At 38.2% G+C, this 16,472-nt stretch overlaps 1 long non-coding RNA gene across 3 annotated transcripts; it reads right to left on the minus strand.

Moving 5' to 3' along the window:
• Positions 1–9,711: 9,711 nt before the first annotated feature.
• LOC138825066 (uncharacterized) lies at positions 9,712–13,220 on the minus strand. 3 transcript variants are annotated; one of them, XR_011371330.1, is made up of 3 exons: positions 13,029–13,220; positions 11,420–11,461; positions 9,712–10,985 (listed from the first exon to the last, which is right to left on the minus strand). It is a non-coding gene; the product is annotated as an uncharacterized lncRNA (long non-coding RNA). The 3 variants fall into 3 exon arrangements; XR_011371328.1 differs by lacking the exon at positions 11,420–11,461 and adding an exon at positions 12,645–12,776; XR_011371329.1 differs by lacking the exon at positions 11,420–11,461 and adding an exon at positions 12,645–12,837.
• Between the last annotated feature and the right edge of the window lie 3,252 nt (positions 13,221–16,472).

Raw genomic sequence — 16,472 nt, forward strand, 5'->3', positions numbered from 1 at the left:
TTAAGCAAGGAAATCAACTCATTGAAGACATTGTTAAAAATTGTAAAGCCTGTCAGCTTACCAATGCCCCTAATCAACCCGCTGCAAAAGGAGCTCTACTCCGTGGAGATAGGCTAGGTGTGTATTGGGAAGTAGACTTCACAGAAATTAAAACTGGAAAATTTGGATATAAATATTTGCTAGTTTTGGTAGATGCCTTTTCAGGATGGGTTGAAGCCTACCCAAAAAAGCATTAGACCGTGAATGCCGTGGCTAAGAAGATCCTGGAAGAAATCCTACCCAGGTATATGGCTTCCCATCCACCATCAGGTCAGACTGGCCTTTCTCTCAAAAGTAAGTCAGGGAATAACTGCGGCACTTGGGACGAACTGGAAATTGCACTGTGCTTATAGACCTCAGAGTATAGGGCAGGTAGAAAAAATGAATCGGTCTCTAAAAGATACCTTAACTAAATTGGCCTTGGAGACTGGCACAGACTGTGTATCTCCCCTTCCTTTTGCCCTGTTTTGAGTAAGAAATTCACCCTATCAGCTTGGCTTTACTCTTTTTGAAATAATGTAGGGACACCCTGCACCCATTATCCCTATCCTTCAAAGTGAATTGCTTGCTGATTTGGATGATATTGAATTTCTGTGTAAGCTTGACTATTTACAGCTGGTGCATAAGAGTATGTGGTCCCAGCTTTGAGCATTATATGATTATCTTTCTCTCTCTTTAACTGTTTGCACTCCCTTTCATAAGCTAGGGAAAGCACAAATGATGAGAAGATTCATTTTGGAAGGGGAAATTGGTAATGGGTTTGACGTTGGTATCACATACATATTAGTCTGACCTCCCATTTGAGTTATGCCTCCCGCACTATATTTTTTTCGTTTGTATTATTATTCGAAAAGTGAATTACACAGATGATACAGTCATATAAATCAGGTATGGATATATTTCTTTTTTTGAAAGGTCAGCCCTTCCTTTGCTCTCTCAATTTTTCTCTCATTGGTTTGGTTTTATTAACTTCCTTCTTCTTCTTTTTCTTCTTCTTCTTCTTCTTCTTCTTCTTCTTCTTCTTCTTCTTCTTCTTCTTCTTCTTCTTCTTCTTCTTCTTCTTCTTCTTCTTCTTCTTCTATCTGTTACTATTATTGTTGCTGTTGTGCTGTGGAGGTTTTAGTTACATTCATGTGATAGTGATTACATTTCTTTTGTCTTTGTTTTTGTTTTAGTCAGTAAAGAGGCTTGAACTCAGGGCCTGGACACTGTCTTTGAGCTCTTTTGCTGAAGAATGGCACTCATATTGAGCTACAGCTCTACTTCCCTGAGGACATTTCTTTTTGGACAATGTCATCGTTTCTCTTCATCTCTTCCAGTTTTCCCATCCTTCCACACAAACAAGTTGCATAGGTCATTTTCAAAATAGTACCAATTGAATACCGCTATTTCACATGTTTATCCTTTGTCCCTCCTCTTCTATGACCCCTTTAACTTCTCAAAGAGAGATAAATTTTTAAAAAACAACAAAAATGAAAAGTGTAAGAAAAATACCATCTTGTGTCTGTTTCCTGGTCACTGGTTATTTTTGAGATAGGGTGTGTGTGTGTGTGTGTGTGTGTGTGTGTGTGTGTGTGTGTGTGTGTGTGTGTGTGTGTGTGTGTGTGTGTGAATACTGGGGCTTGAACTCAGGGAGCTGACCTTTAGCTTTCTTACTCAAGGGTAAAAGAATACAACTTGAACCAAACTTCCACTTCTTGATTTTGAATGGTTAATTGGAGATCAAGTATCACAGGTTGTTCCTACCTAGTCAAGCTTCAATTCACTTTCCTCAGATCTCAGATTTCTAAATAGCTAGACTTACAGGTGTCAGCCACTGGTCGTACGTGGCCTACCTTCTTTTCGTTAAGTAGTTGAAATATAAAAGACAATTGCAATCATAGTAAAAATGAAATCAATTTAACTTTCAAAGCTTCAATAACTTTAAATATTTTGTCACATTTGATTTGTACAGAAAAAACATTTTTTTGTAAATGCTCCTGCAATTCGGTTTTCATCTGGATTTTTTCCTCATGATGAACTTGATTTTATATAGCTTTTTACCTGCTAAATATTGATGAAAATATGCCCAGAGGGCATTAATGACCTTCTTTTGGCTTTCATAAGGAAATGGTGGAAGCTAACACTTGTTGTGCTAAATTAGTGTGCAGGACCCCACATTCTTAGCCAGAAGACAGTAGTGCCTGTTACAAATCATATATATCTGACAAAACCCTGACTCAGGCCATGTTACCACCTTCCTCTATGTCCTCTTAGAGTGCAATCCTGACTCTCCAGTGGCCATGGCAAAGCCCTGCTAGGAGTTCTCAGTACACAGCCAAGGTCACCAGTCAGGTGTGGCAGCTACATTATTATGGGAGACTGGTGAGTGCTTCCTATCATGGAACAACACAGGGAATGTTAGGTCCTTAAGCTGTCATTAGTGCTGAATGCTCCTCATTGAGCATTCGATCCTAAGAGTTAAGGAGACATCACTCTCTCTTGCTTGGGCCAGTTGTGGACCTGTATTTCTTCTTCTGCTGTCATCTTCTGTGGAAAGAAATGATCTGAGCTCTATAAGCTCATTTTGCTTATTTTAGGCCATTAGTGTAAGGCTGGCTTTTATACTTAGACAAAAAGAAATACAGTGATAAAAAATAGCAAATAACATTTTTTCTAGTCTATTTATTACCAAAATTTTTTTTCAAATTCTACCAATAATTCTTAATCATAAGGGGCACTTAATTAGCAGTCACAGTCTCAAACTCCTAAATTCCTCAGTGAGCTGTGGGAGAGAAACCACAGTGAGTGTTAGGGGTCCTCCAGTCTAACTTCTTCGCCAGGGAGGAGTGCTTCTATGCTAGGCCTCCAAATTGAACAACGAATGCTTCTTATACCTCAGATTACATGTCCAAGCTATACATACCAAAGAAAGCAAAGAACAAGACATTAGTCTGACTTGGGAACAACAAAGATCACAAACATAAATTATAAGGAAACAGAAATGAAATTTTCCTTTACTCATATAATACAATAAAAAGAGCTACTTTTCTTATTATCACTTAATTGTGGTTATATGTACTTAGTACTAGCTTCTTGAAAGTCCCCAAACACTCTTTGACATGAACTCAGTAGTTCCGTTGGTATCAGATTGAGATTTTTTGAGAAAAACACTTTTTTAATTTTTATATTTCTAAAAATCTATTTTATATTAGAGATGCTGTACAGAGGGGTTACATTTACATGAGTTAGTTACATTTCTCATTGAACATTGTTACCCACTTCAGTTTTCTTCTCCTTTTGTCCCTTCCCCCATTGCCCCTCTCCCACCATTACATTGTAAAGTTAATTTCCGCTATAGTGTCCTGTGGGTATCATTGTTGCAATGGTTCACCTTTTGTACTTCTTTCAGCATTTTGGTATTTCTCTTCCCTTTCCCCAATCAAATAAATGAATATACTGGATGCAGGGTACCAGAATCAAAGACAGTAATTTCCATGGATAAAACCAATAGGAAAAGAAAAATGACATAAAGTAAGAAGAAAGAACTAGCTGCGGTACATTGGCTACATCAAGCTTGACAATTAAACAAAAGAAGACCTGCTGTTTCTATGTCTTGGCGTTCATTTCAAATAGCCTCATTTTGTATGGTCATATATATGTTCATAACTCCTGAGCTATTATGACCCACTTTAAGGAGTAACAGGCTAATGCTATTCATTGCAAATGAGGGAAATCATAGAGCTCATGTTGCTTTTGGCCTGGCTTGCTTCACTTAATATGATTTTTTTCCAAGTCTTTCCATTTTCTTACAAAAGGGACTGTCTCATTCTTTCTGATAGAAGCATAAAATTCCATTGTGTAAATATACCACATTTTCTTGATTCTTTCATCTATTGAGTCAATTGTGTTGGATCTGTATCTTAGCTATGGTAAACAATGATGAAATGAACATAGTTGTGCTGGTAGCTTATTGTGCCTTAGTTTGAGATCATTTGGATAAATGCTGAGGAGTAGGATTGTTGGATCTGTAGTAGGAAGACCCCTACTCAAGCAGGCCAGACCACCTATTCGTCCAGAGTGACAGAGCCCACAGCAACAAAGTTGTTAACAAAGAAGCGACTTTATTAAGAAGGCTCCTATACTGACTGGTTGGGCCGCAGCACAGGAGTGGGAGCTGGTACTGTGACCCCTAGGGGCCCATGTACTTTGGTTTTTAAAGGCAAAATTCAGGAGGCCAAACCTGGTCATGCAGGTAACCAATGAGATTGACACACATACAAAAGATTGCACAGTTATACTAGATAACATGGAGGTGGCCAATGAGGTTAGTTTGTCACATAATGGCTGTTTAAATCCGCCTATAACTTTTGGTTTAAATGACTCACTAATTCAGTGGGTAAGGTGAAGTACGCGCAAAAAGCGGAGTTTACGGTAAGAATACACAAAGGAGGAGTTTAGTGGAGTTTACCATAAGCACGTGAATAAGGTACAGTTTACGGTAAGCTCGGTAAGCTCGAGATGTTGCCAGTAGGAGCCAGTTTACAATCTATCTGTTTTATTGGTCAGTCTGTAACAGAACAATCAAGGTGACTTAGGTTGTTAAGGGGAGGGAACATAGGGCAATTCTGTCCATTCCAGGAACTGGGCTGGTTGGAACCAAGTTCTAGTAAACCTTGATTAAAGGTTTTTCCTCTTCTAAAATCCCTAAAACAAAGGCGAAGCCATGAAAGAAACTGTACCAGCTCAAGTCTCCTCTTAGGACATACTTCAGATCTTAGGGGAGTTCTAGGTTTAGTCTGCTGAGGAACCTCCATTCTGCCTTCCAGAGTGTTTGAACCAGCTTACATTCCTACCATCAGTTTAGTGTGTTTCCATTTAGCCACATCCACCTCCACATCTGTTATTATTTGCTCTCTTGATAATGGCCATTCTAACTGGGGTAAGGGGCATCAAAATGTGGTTTTGGCTTTGATTTGCATTTCTTATATGACCAGTGATGCTGAGAATCCCCCTTCTCTTTCTGAGAAGCCACACTATTACAGGTTTGTAGTGTCTCAACAGAGGCATAGAAAATTATAATATTGTATGCTTTTTGTTGTACATTCACTTCATTTGGCGCTTCCAATGACTCTTAAACTTATAGTAAAGGTTTATACTATTTCCCTTACTGAAAAAAAAACACTGATTTTCAAAAAATATAGGAAAAAGTCCCTTTGTCAGGGGTCCAGTGAATACTAAGGAAGATTCTTTACTGGGAAATTTTATTTGGTTGCTTGTTTGTTACATCACTTAAACACATGTTGAATTTGGGGTTTCCCCACCAAAGCTTCAACAAACCAGAAACTATGTTACCTCATTGGATTTTGCTACAAAAGTTACAAAATATTTTGACATATATTTGATTTGGTGTTTTGGTTTTTTTTTTACTTTTGGAGGGCTAGTGGGCCAGTACTCAGGCTTGAACTGAGGGTCTGGAGCTCTTGCTTAGGTTATTTTACTCAATGCTGTCACTGTGCCACTGGAACCACATCTGCACTTCTGGTTTTTTGCTACTTAATTGAATATAAGAATCTTGAGGATTTATTAGCTTGGGTTGGCATCAAATTGTGATCCTCAGATCCTACCTTCCTGAACATCTAAGATTACAAGAATGAGCCGGAACCTGGATATATTGTGCTCCCTATGAAACCTAAACAATGGCACAGAATTCTGAAGCATGTGTGTATGGTTACGTATTTAAAAATTAGTTAGAAAAATATAGACCTTTATGTGTATGTGTGAATGTGCTGAGGGAAATGAGGATGTATCTGCTGATTTTGAGGAAAGATTTAACCTAGGGCTTTTCACAGATTTAGCTACACTGTACAGAAAGCTTGAGACTAAAAGTGAGGTAAATGATGTCATTATTCCATTTATCTACATCCCTTGCTAACATATGCATATACTGTGGTGTTGTCATGAGTATTTTGTGTATGGGAGCCAGTACTGGGGCTTGAATTCAGGACCTAGATACTGTCCCTTAGCATTTCATGCGATTCTAATACTCTACCATTTGAAGCACAGCTCAGCTTTCTTCATTTACTGTTTAATTGGAGATAGAAGTCTTTTTTGCTGTTGTCTTTGAACTGAGTTTCTCATATCTCAGGGTCCTGAGTAGCTAGTTTTACAGGCCTGAGCTTCCAGTGTTTTAGCTTTTCATTATTACTTTCACAAGCTACATGCTCAAACACATTCCTTGCATTCAAAAATTTCACTGTTCAGGCTGACTGACAAGTTGTGAGGAAACATGGTGGAGTGAATAAGTTACCAAATGGGCCTCTAGCCCCATTAACATCATTCTTGTCAGTAACTTTCCTTTAAGTGAGTGAGTAAGTACATATTTCCACTTTCACTCTGACATTTTAACTGGAACTTATGAAATGTTTTTGATATAACTTTTAAATGTTATCTCCCAAACAGGAGATATTATTTGAATGTTTTGATAATATTTAAGATGGGGGTGGTCTTGTGTGTCTGGATGTCTGTGGACAGAGGCCATCCAGCTGGGCTTCAGGCACAGAACTGATGCTTCCTGTCTGCTGGTTGCAGAGAGGAAGGTTTTCTTCCTGGTCAGGCTTTGAATTGAGATCCTTTCATCTTAAACTTCAAAGTAGCTAGGATAACAAGCATGAACCACCACCAACTGGCTTGTTTTAGAAGCATTAATTGTTTTTCATTCATTGCTTTTTTCCTGGAAGGTTGATCTAGACAGGCTGCTTGTACCTCATGATAAGGTGATTTGAATAATACCCCTTGCCTCTGGCATTTCTGAAACCCATTTCCTCAGTCAAATGAATTTGTTGTAAAGCCAATAGCATTTTCCTTCTTAGATGTTAGGTAGCTTATTTAAATCTCTTATACTTTCATTTGACAAAGCAATCAGGAAGTTTCTGTAAAACCCTACTTCTTGAGAGCATTATAGTTAGAAGGTATAATGTGCACACTTTCATATAGTCTCGCCTTTTATAAACATATGTTACACGATTGGGTGGAAGAATGACTATTGAAATAACTTGATAACCACTGTAGAATTTTTAAGCTTTAATGCTTATTAACTCAGAGGAGGATTAAAAACATTCAGAATAGTAGAATGTGGCTATTACTCATTTGATGTATGTGGAAAGATGATCAGAATTCTGATTAATAAAATATATCTTCAAATTTCCAGTGGTAGAATGCTATGCTAACTAGGAGGAGACAGTGTAGATGCCAGGGCTTTGAAAGCTGGTAATGCAGCAAAATATCAGGGGCGAACATTTGCTAAGGATACAATTTCCAAGGCTTATACCAAATATATTGAATTAGAATGCTAAGTGATGAATGACAGCACCAAATTTTATTTGTTGGCTTCTTTGTTTTGGAAGTCCTGGGATTTGGACCTAGGGCCTGGGTGCTGTCCTTTAGTTTTTTCCTGAAGGCTAGTGCTCTACCAGTTGAACCACAACTTCATGTCCATATTTCTGGTAGTTAATTGGAAATAAGTCTTACCAAATTTCCTCCTTGGACTTGCTTCAAACCTGATCCTCAGATATCAGCCAAATGAGTAACTAGGATTCCAGTTGTGAGCCACCAGAGCCCAGGTAGAATCACATTTTAAAAGTATTCTTTACTGAATCAGATGTGTCTGACTACTATTGTAGCACTTTGGTTCCAGTGGGTTGTTAGATTTAAACTAAAATCAGAACTTTTCTTCTTGTAACCGGCAGCATCCAATATCTATCTAATTTATACCTATCTTCATTTTGGATCTTTTTCTTCTTTGTACCTTTCCATTCTTAATTCACAAGCAAGCATGTCAGTGCTGTTTTCATTTTCTGAAGCAAATCAGTTCCATTCCCATCAATGGGCGATGTATTTGCTGTCCTTACTGTCTGGAGTACCTGCTCCTAGATAATTACCTGGATGTTGGCTCTCATAACAACATCCCCAATATGAAGTTGTTGCCACAAAATCACCAATTTCATGTCTCTGATTTATAGAAATTATCATTATGATTTCTGGTTTTCTTTACGTCATGAAATTGCTGAGGAGAGAGCCACATTCACTTCTGTTTCTCCAACACCTGTAATAGTGCCTAGTCCTTAGTGCTCAGGGGCCTTACATGGAGATCAGCCTTCCCCAGCTCAATTTATCCTAGCTTCCGGTCAGGACAGCTGTTCAAGCTGAAGGTTAGTGGCTAGTATTCATTCCCTCTCATTCTTTGTGCCTTTTGCTGTTGTTGAGCCAACTTTAGGGCAAAATCAGTGCCTGAGACCTATTTGCTGCTATGGCAAAGATGGCTATGAAATCATAGAAGTTATGACCATTGTATTGTGAAGGTGTGTGAGGACACCAACCCCCACACAATTTCCCCAAAATATGTGTCTCCTTTGCCCAGGAGTGCATTCAACAATTCAACAACCAAACTATCACCCAGTTCTTGATAAACTCAGAGTATGTTTCCATTTCCTTTAAAAAAATTCAAGACATGCCTTTGATGATTTGTCAATGAATTACTGAAATAGAGTATATAATTTTATGTATTTGTAAGTCTTTGACCATCTATCTTGAGCCCTTGCCATATTTCTATGTGTTTGCATCTTGTGAAGGGAAATAATGTTTAATTCAGTATGATCAGAGACTACAGTTTGGAACCTTTTGGAGGGAATGCCAACTTTCCATCTGATGTTCTACAAATTGCCATGTTGGTACAGGAACTGTGTAGACTGTCATAAGATAAGAGGCTTGTCCTGATTTCTACTGACTTTCCTCTGGGGTCAGGGGGTGTGATCCCACTGCCTATGTGTTTATTTGCTACACTGGAGGGACCAGACCTCCTCTGAAAATCTACGACTTGGTTGTAAGAGATACTAAATCTCATAACCCAGCTTCCCACATCACTAGGATTACAGGACTGAGTCTCATGGACTCAACTTTTTTATACATACTATATTCAATTTCATTACATTCACTTTCATTTTATTCACATAATAGACAGATATATACAAATATATGTATATGTTTATTCATCTATTTATAATCTGTGTTATATATAGAAACACACAAATATATTCTTATAATTATAATCAAATTATATCACTACTTTCCCCAATAATATTTACACTAATATTTTGTGCAAAAAAATCAAGTTTAAAATTTAAATGCCATTGTAGTTGGAAAAATCATATTCAGTCTTATATACTATGTAATATACTATATATAACATCAAGAATATAACATGTATTTACATATAACTGATTTAAATGTGGAGGATTTTTTCTTCCTGATTTTGTATTTGTTCATCTATGTAAACCTTCTTTTTCCTATTATGGCTTTTGCTTTCCATTATACAGATTTTCTATATATTTTCAGCCCTAAGTAGACTTTTTTATAATATTGGAGCCAAATTTTTCTTCCATATTTGTCCAAAGCACAATGAAGTTGTTTTCAAATTCGAACTCACTGTTGGAAGAGAGCCCACATACCACTATAAGTATTGTGGCATTTGTCGCATTTGACAGGATAGCCTTCTAGGACATCTGATCTTCTATGTACTAGACCTTTTATAGCCACCTTATGACCCCATGCAGGCATGGCCTGGCTTCCTTGCCACTCCCTGTGCATTTAACATTTCCCATTATATCCAGTAGGCTCTCTAATACAGCCCCCTGTCTCTCTGTGTTCCCCCCCAGAACACATATGCACAATGTTTCAGATTGTAGGATTAAAAAGAAATATATTTAGGATTCATGAATTTTAGAATATGTCAAAAACATTATTTTAATAAAGTTAAAAAATAAATAGGGTGAACCTTTTACATCAGGACATAAAGAAAAAAAAAGGATTGTCTCAGGAAAAGGAGAAGGAATCAGAAAATCTCCCACAGAGTCCTCAAAGAGATCTACTTCCTCATTAAAGACAGGATTTTCTTCCTGAGTCCAGGTAGAGACAGATTCTAATTTCTCAATTGGAAATTGAATCCCCTGCAAGAGGTCAGATTGGTCTGGGTATTGTGAGGAAAGATTCCCTTTCCTCAACTGAATCTAGATTTTGGACCTCACTCATTGGTTTTCCTGAACATAGACTGGGGTCATTTTCCATTAGCACACATTTACCCTGCACACCAAGAAGTGTTTTTTTGACTGGCTTGGTGGCGATCTAGTTGGATTGTGAACATCAATGGAAGACATTCTGGATTGTCTTCATCCTTGGTGTTATGTGCAGGTACACCTGCATCACATGTGGGGTTCAGAACCAGTGGGATGTCCACAGGACTCAAAACCTACTTGGGCCTTTCTACAAATTGAAAAAAAATCCTCTATGTTCACATGCTTTCTGGAGATCTTCCAATCTCAATCAGTCACCATTGACGACATCAATGATGGGTTCTTTATCTGGAGCTCTGCAGGAGCTGCTTTACGGTGATGCAAACCTGAGAATGTAAATAGGTACAGAAATCTTAGAGTAGACCCTAGAAGTTAAGGTGTGACTAAACTTCTGAGGATTTAATGGGAGAAGCTGTAGAATTTGAGGTTGGATTGAACACTGATTAGAATGTAGGGTGTTTCAAATGAGTGGCTACTTCCAAGTTCTTTCAAAAGGAGAACAGATTATACCTGGCATAGAATATCCATAAAAGGACATTTTGCCAAACTGAGGAGTACTAAGGTCTCATGACCAATTGGGCCCATCCCTAGAGACCCAGGTTCCATCCCTCCTCACGAGCCCTGAGGCATCTAAACAAGTTCTTCCTCTTTTTCTTGGTATCATGGGTCATGGGTTCCTCCAGCTGGTCCAGAAGAATATATAAGCAGAAGAGCAGGTCTGAAGAGACCATGTTGATCTTGACATTCTGTGTAAGTTCTTTCAGGGTGTCATGGTTCTTAGGCACATAGAAATCATCAGGGTAGAAGTCCATCCACATAGGGAGGATAGAATAAACAATGCTGTGGGAAGATTAGTGAAAAGGAAAATGAGAGCCCACCCTCTCCATCCTGAACCTTGTACTATAGACTCTTTCTGGCAAGACTTGCATGTTGGGAAGTGGGAAGAGACTCCTGCAAGCAGGATGCTCCTCACAACCCACTTCTAGAAATTTCTCAAATATAATCTTAAAAATTTCTCCCTGTGATAAGAAGAGAAAGTTGTTTCCCCAATGGATCTGACTTGTTATATACAGCCCTCCCTGGCATCCATGAGAATCCAAAACTACAACCACATCCACAACTGTGTAATCTGCTATCCGCTGATGTGCCAAACCGCAACCCTCTGATGAAAATAACAACTGGTGTGCAAAGAAGAAAATTGACTTTGATTCAGAAACGTCAAAGGTACCAAGTTTCAAAGGACAAAATTTCTCTTTGTGCCAATGTCCACTTACTTTTTCACTTGTTCATCTTCCTCCCAGTTATGGTAGAAAGATCTGTACCAATGGGAGAAAGAAGTTAACTCTTTGCTTCTCCTTTTCTGAACAGGACACACATGGGACTGTCTAAGTCACAAATGGTAATGTAAACATGAAATGTCATGTCAAAACCAGCTTTACAATGTCGGTGGGGGGGGAGGGGGGTATAATTGGGTGGGGGAGGGGGAGGCTGGGAAGGGAGGTGAAGGGTAAACAAAGGAGGAGGCTGCAATGCTTGGTAAGAAATGTATGCATTATCCTGTCCATGTAATTGTAGCCCCTCTGTACAGTATGTTCTCAAATAAAATAAAATAATATTAAAAAATAAAAAATAAAAAAATGAATAAAAACTTTTAAAAAAAGTGAAGATATGTCTATACAATTTCATGGAAATACTGTGAGTGTGCTTATATACATCTTTCCAAATAACTGCGGAATGGCTCATGCCTCTAACCCTAGCAATCAGGAAGGTGAGATCTGAGGATCAGATTGAAATCAGTTTGAACCCAGTCTAGTTTGTAAAATCTAAAGACACATCTTCATTTAACCAGCCAAAGGCCAGAACTAGACTTGGGGCTCAATTGTTAGAGTGCTACGAATGTTACAGAACTCAGGCCCCAAATTCAAATTCAAGTTTCATCCTTTCTTCTGTCTATATTCCTTCAAAGGCCTCCAAGATAGTGATTTCCTAGATGAGGGTGGAGGTTGGATGAGACCGGCTCATTCTTTTAATCCTATTCTTTCAGCAAGAAAATCATTAAGGCTCCACTAGCTTATGAGGCAAATGAAATGTTCTGGCAGCCCAGTCCTAAGGAATTAGTCGAAGACTGCTCTTCTTTGTCTCAAGCCAAGCTCCTTTGATAAGACCCCAGTGATACAGTCTCAGAGAGGTACCAATTATTCCAATATTCTGGAGGGGGTCTCATCAGTCTTGGGTTTGAAGGAGGAAATCTCACTTTTTTTTGTCAGTCGTGGGGCTTGAACTCTGGGTTTGGATGTTATCCCTCAGCCTTCAACTCAATGTGAGCACTCTACCAGTTGAGCCACAGCACCACTTCCGGTTTTCTAGTGGTTTACTGGAGATGAGTCACATGGACTTTCCTGTCCAGGCTGGCTTTGAACCTTGATCCTCAGATCTCAGCATCCTGAGTAGCTAGGATTACAGGTGTGGGCCACCGGCACCCGGCTAAGGAATACTCACTTTTTAAACAGAATATCCAGCAACTGCTCTATTGTCCCCGCTTTCTATAGTGGTGGAGGAAGTTTCCAACATAGAAGAGATCAGCTTTCTGGTAGGCAGGGACCAGGTCCATTTCCAGAATTTCCAGCAAACCTGAGTCCAGGCACCATATATTATAAGGCATATTCAGGGTTTGGGCTGACTCATTGTCACACTGGGGTTGTAAAAAAGAATGGATCTTTGAAACATGGAAATGGGAGTACACTTAAATTGAGTAATTGTAATAGAGTGGATTGAAAACTACACAGTAAATATTTTCTCAGTCTACTCATATAAAAGCACACAAGAAGAAGGTTCTAGTGTGGGCTAGGATGAGATTAAATAGGTTTCCTGTCATAGTTTTACCTTGCCGGAGTTGCCTTGGTTTCTTCTTATAACAAGGCCTGAGACATTGGTTTCGTGGTTTAGCACTGATCCATTGTCTGCAGCATCGAGTGAGGCACACACCACTCATGCCTGAGACCTGAATCTCTTGAACTTTGAAAACAATACAGGAGCATCTTTCTTGTTCCTGAGCCACAGGCCAAGTGAGCTGGCTTGAGTTGACTTTTAGTTATAGTTGCTTGGCTCTCAGAGTTCCATATTCTATTCCATTATGAGGGAGGTAGAGTCATATCTCAGAGCCTAATCATCTAAGCTGCTTGCTCACATAAGACCATCCCAAAGACAAACTGTAGACTGAAATCTCCCTTCCTACTTCACTCTATACACATGTGGATATTGTCAAATCCCAACATTATCAGCTAGGCCTAGATAAAGTCATGGTCTCAGTCTCAAAGAGCCCTTCCTAGCTCAGATCCCACCCTTATTTGTCACTATTCTTCTCATCCTGCACAAATCATTTTGCCTCTCAGGGCCCTCTCAGCCTGCCATGTGTTTCTTGCATGTATTATTGACATCCACTTACTAGGACATTGTTAGGTTTTTTGTTTCCTATTTTTCTGTTTGCTCTTGAAGGCTCTGTGTGCTGTCAGCTGGAAAAAAGGTAAGTACCTAGAGGTGGGAAAATAAAAAAAGTATTGAAAAACAAACATTATACATGTAGTCAAACATTTTGTAAGACAGAAGAGCATTTTTGAAACTTTTATTATATTTTATGAATGAGGGGAAGGGGAGAAGGGAAGAGGTGCTGCGTTGTCTTCTCATAATTTAATGGTTATTATTTTAAAATACTATATTTGAAGGAATGTAATATTTAAAGATAAAAACTGTACTCCTGTTCTGTTTATAAGCTAGGCATTTATAAAGCATTCCTCACTAAAGTCTTGTCGTTTGTGTCCCATGAACTGTCCTCCTCCTTCAAAATAATCAAGGAAAACCCTTCACAAATAAGTGGGATGTTGTCCAATATCTGGATAAGAATTTAAGAGACAATATTGCCTGCCATTTTGTGCATGTACTTGTGTGTGTGTGTGTGTGTGTGTGTGTGTGTGTGTGTGTGTGTGTGTATGTGGGTGAACGTGTGTCTGTGCATAAAGGTGTTTTAAGATTTGAGCAAGGACTATATGACAATCCCGAGGATCTTTCCCTTCACTGTAGTGCTCTACCAATTGTGCCAAAGTTCCACTGCAAGTTTTTGTAGTGAACTGGAGAGGAGAGAGCCTCCAAAACCTGGTGATAAACATTGTTACTGGAGGTAGTGGGGTTGCATGTTTCAGTCCAGCTTCACAACACTCAATATCATAAAACAACAACAGCAAAACCTAATATCAAAATACAATAATAAGATGTAATTAGAATAAAATTTAGTGATATAGTCTGTTAGCATAACTTTCATGAAACCTTGGTTGTAATGATTTAACAACACAAAACCAAATAAATTAGATAATTTCAGTAAATTCTATAAATTTTTTAATTCCATCTTAATAACGGAACAAGAAAACATTCATACTCATAAGGAGAATGTAAAAATGATAAAAGATGGCAGATTATGAAATAGGAACTTCTACACTGCAGGAAAATTATTGTCATGGTTAATATATGGTGGTATTGTAATGGTGAATATATGATAATGTTCTTCAGAACAGCAATAGATAAATATATATTTACTGCACATAGTTTAACTTGTCTATCTCTATCAACTTCCAGTCTTCAAGTGCACATTATCAATGTATTCATGTTTATGGTATATTCCAAAAAAATAACTATCAGAGGCAGGAGTTACCAAAATATATTACCTTCAAAGTGTTAGGAGATAAACTTGCTAATTATATTGACTATTTTATATATTAAGCATGTAGTCTGTTATCATTGTATCTCTAAGTATGTACAAACACTACTTCAAAGTGAAACGAAATACAACAAGGTTTTGAAGGCATATGCCTGTAAAGCTAGCTATTTGGGACATCACTTCAAGACCAGTGTAGTTTTACCTGCAATGCTCCACAACCCCTGGCTCTGTGTGATGGAATACGTCTATCATCCCATGTCCATTGGGAGCTTAGAGCAGGAGGATTTCAATTCCATGCCATACTGGGCAAGAACTTCCACATGGCTCCATCTCAAGCAAAGAAGGTTCAACACTCCCCCACCTAAGTGAAAATAAAAATAAGAGCATTGTAGTATAAGAAACAAACAATATTAAAACATGCCAATACAAACCATCATGAACAACACACACCTAGTGTTTGTTTCTCATACCTGTAATCCTAACTATAGCTAGGATTATATATGTGAGCCAGAGGCACTAGGCAGTTCATTATTTTAAAAAATTACTATTTGAGTGTCTGCTTTGACTCCGAGGTCTTTGATCCATTTGGAGTTGATTCTGGTGCAAGGATCTAGCTTTAGTCTTCTACAAGTAGATAAGCAAATTTGCCAGCACCATTTACTGAAAAGGCTGTCTTTCTTCCATTCTATTTTTCTAGCTCCATTATAGAAGATTAGATGGCTATAGGTCTGTAGGTTCATTTCTGGGATATCAATTCTATTCCATTAGAACTGAGGTCTGTTCTTGTGCCAGAACAAAGCTGTTTTGATTACTATGGCTTTGTAGTAGAGTTTGAAATTTGGTATTGATGTTCCTCTAGCACTGTTCATTCTATTAAGGATCATTTTTGCTATTCGGTGTCTTTTATTGTTCCATATGAATTTTTGGACTGCTTCTTCTATTCCCTTGCAGAATGAGTTTGGAATAATGATAGTTATCGCATTGAATTTGTAGATAGCCTTGGGAAGTATTGACATTTTCACGATGTTGATCCTAATCCAGGAGAATGGGAAGTTTTGCCACTTTCTAAGTTCTGTTTTGATTTCCGTTTTCAGGTTTTTAAAGTTTTCATCATAGAGGTACTTAGAGGGTAATGAGAAAATATGAAGCTAGAGATCCTTTCAGATTATCCCACCCACTCTTCTATTACTTTAAGCAAAAAACAAAACAAAGGAAAGCAAACAAAATAGACTTTATGGTTAATTAAGCTGCTATTAAAGATTCCAGGCAGAATTATACAGCTAAACGATGAGTTAGTACATATGTTTTGTCAATACTGAACTTACATGTGTCACAAAAATATCCATGGATTTATAACTAGAAATTTTGAAGTGTTAAGTATATTAATTAGGTGAGTTTCATAAGATAGCCAATGAATAGAACACCGCACGGAATTCAGTCTGGTAAAGTAGTTTATTTACTGAACTGCTGCCCATGCCATACATGGTTGAAAGGCATGTACAAAAAATAGGGTAGGAGTTCCGGGAAGATGGAGGAGGAGAAGCTGGCTAAACAAGCTCTTACATAGAAAGCAGTTTTAGTGTTCCAGGAAACAGTCCTAAGCCAGAGAATCACACCAA

The sequence above is a fragment of the Dipodomys merriami genome, unplaced genomic scaffold, assembly GCF_024711535.1.
Source record: "Dipodomys merriami isolate MVZ:Mamm:240054 unplaced genomic scaffold, mDipMer1.0.p SCAF_1330, whole genome shotgun sequence".
NCBI lineage: Eukaryota > Metazoa > Chordata > Mammalia > Rodentia > Heteromyidae > Dipodomys > Dipodomys merriami.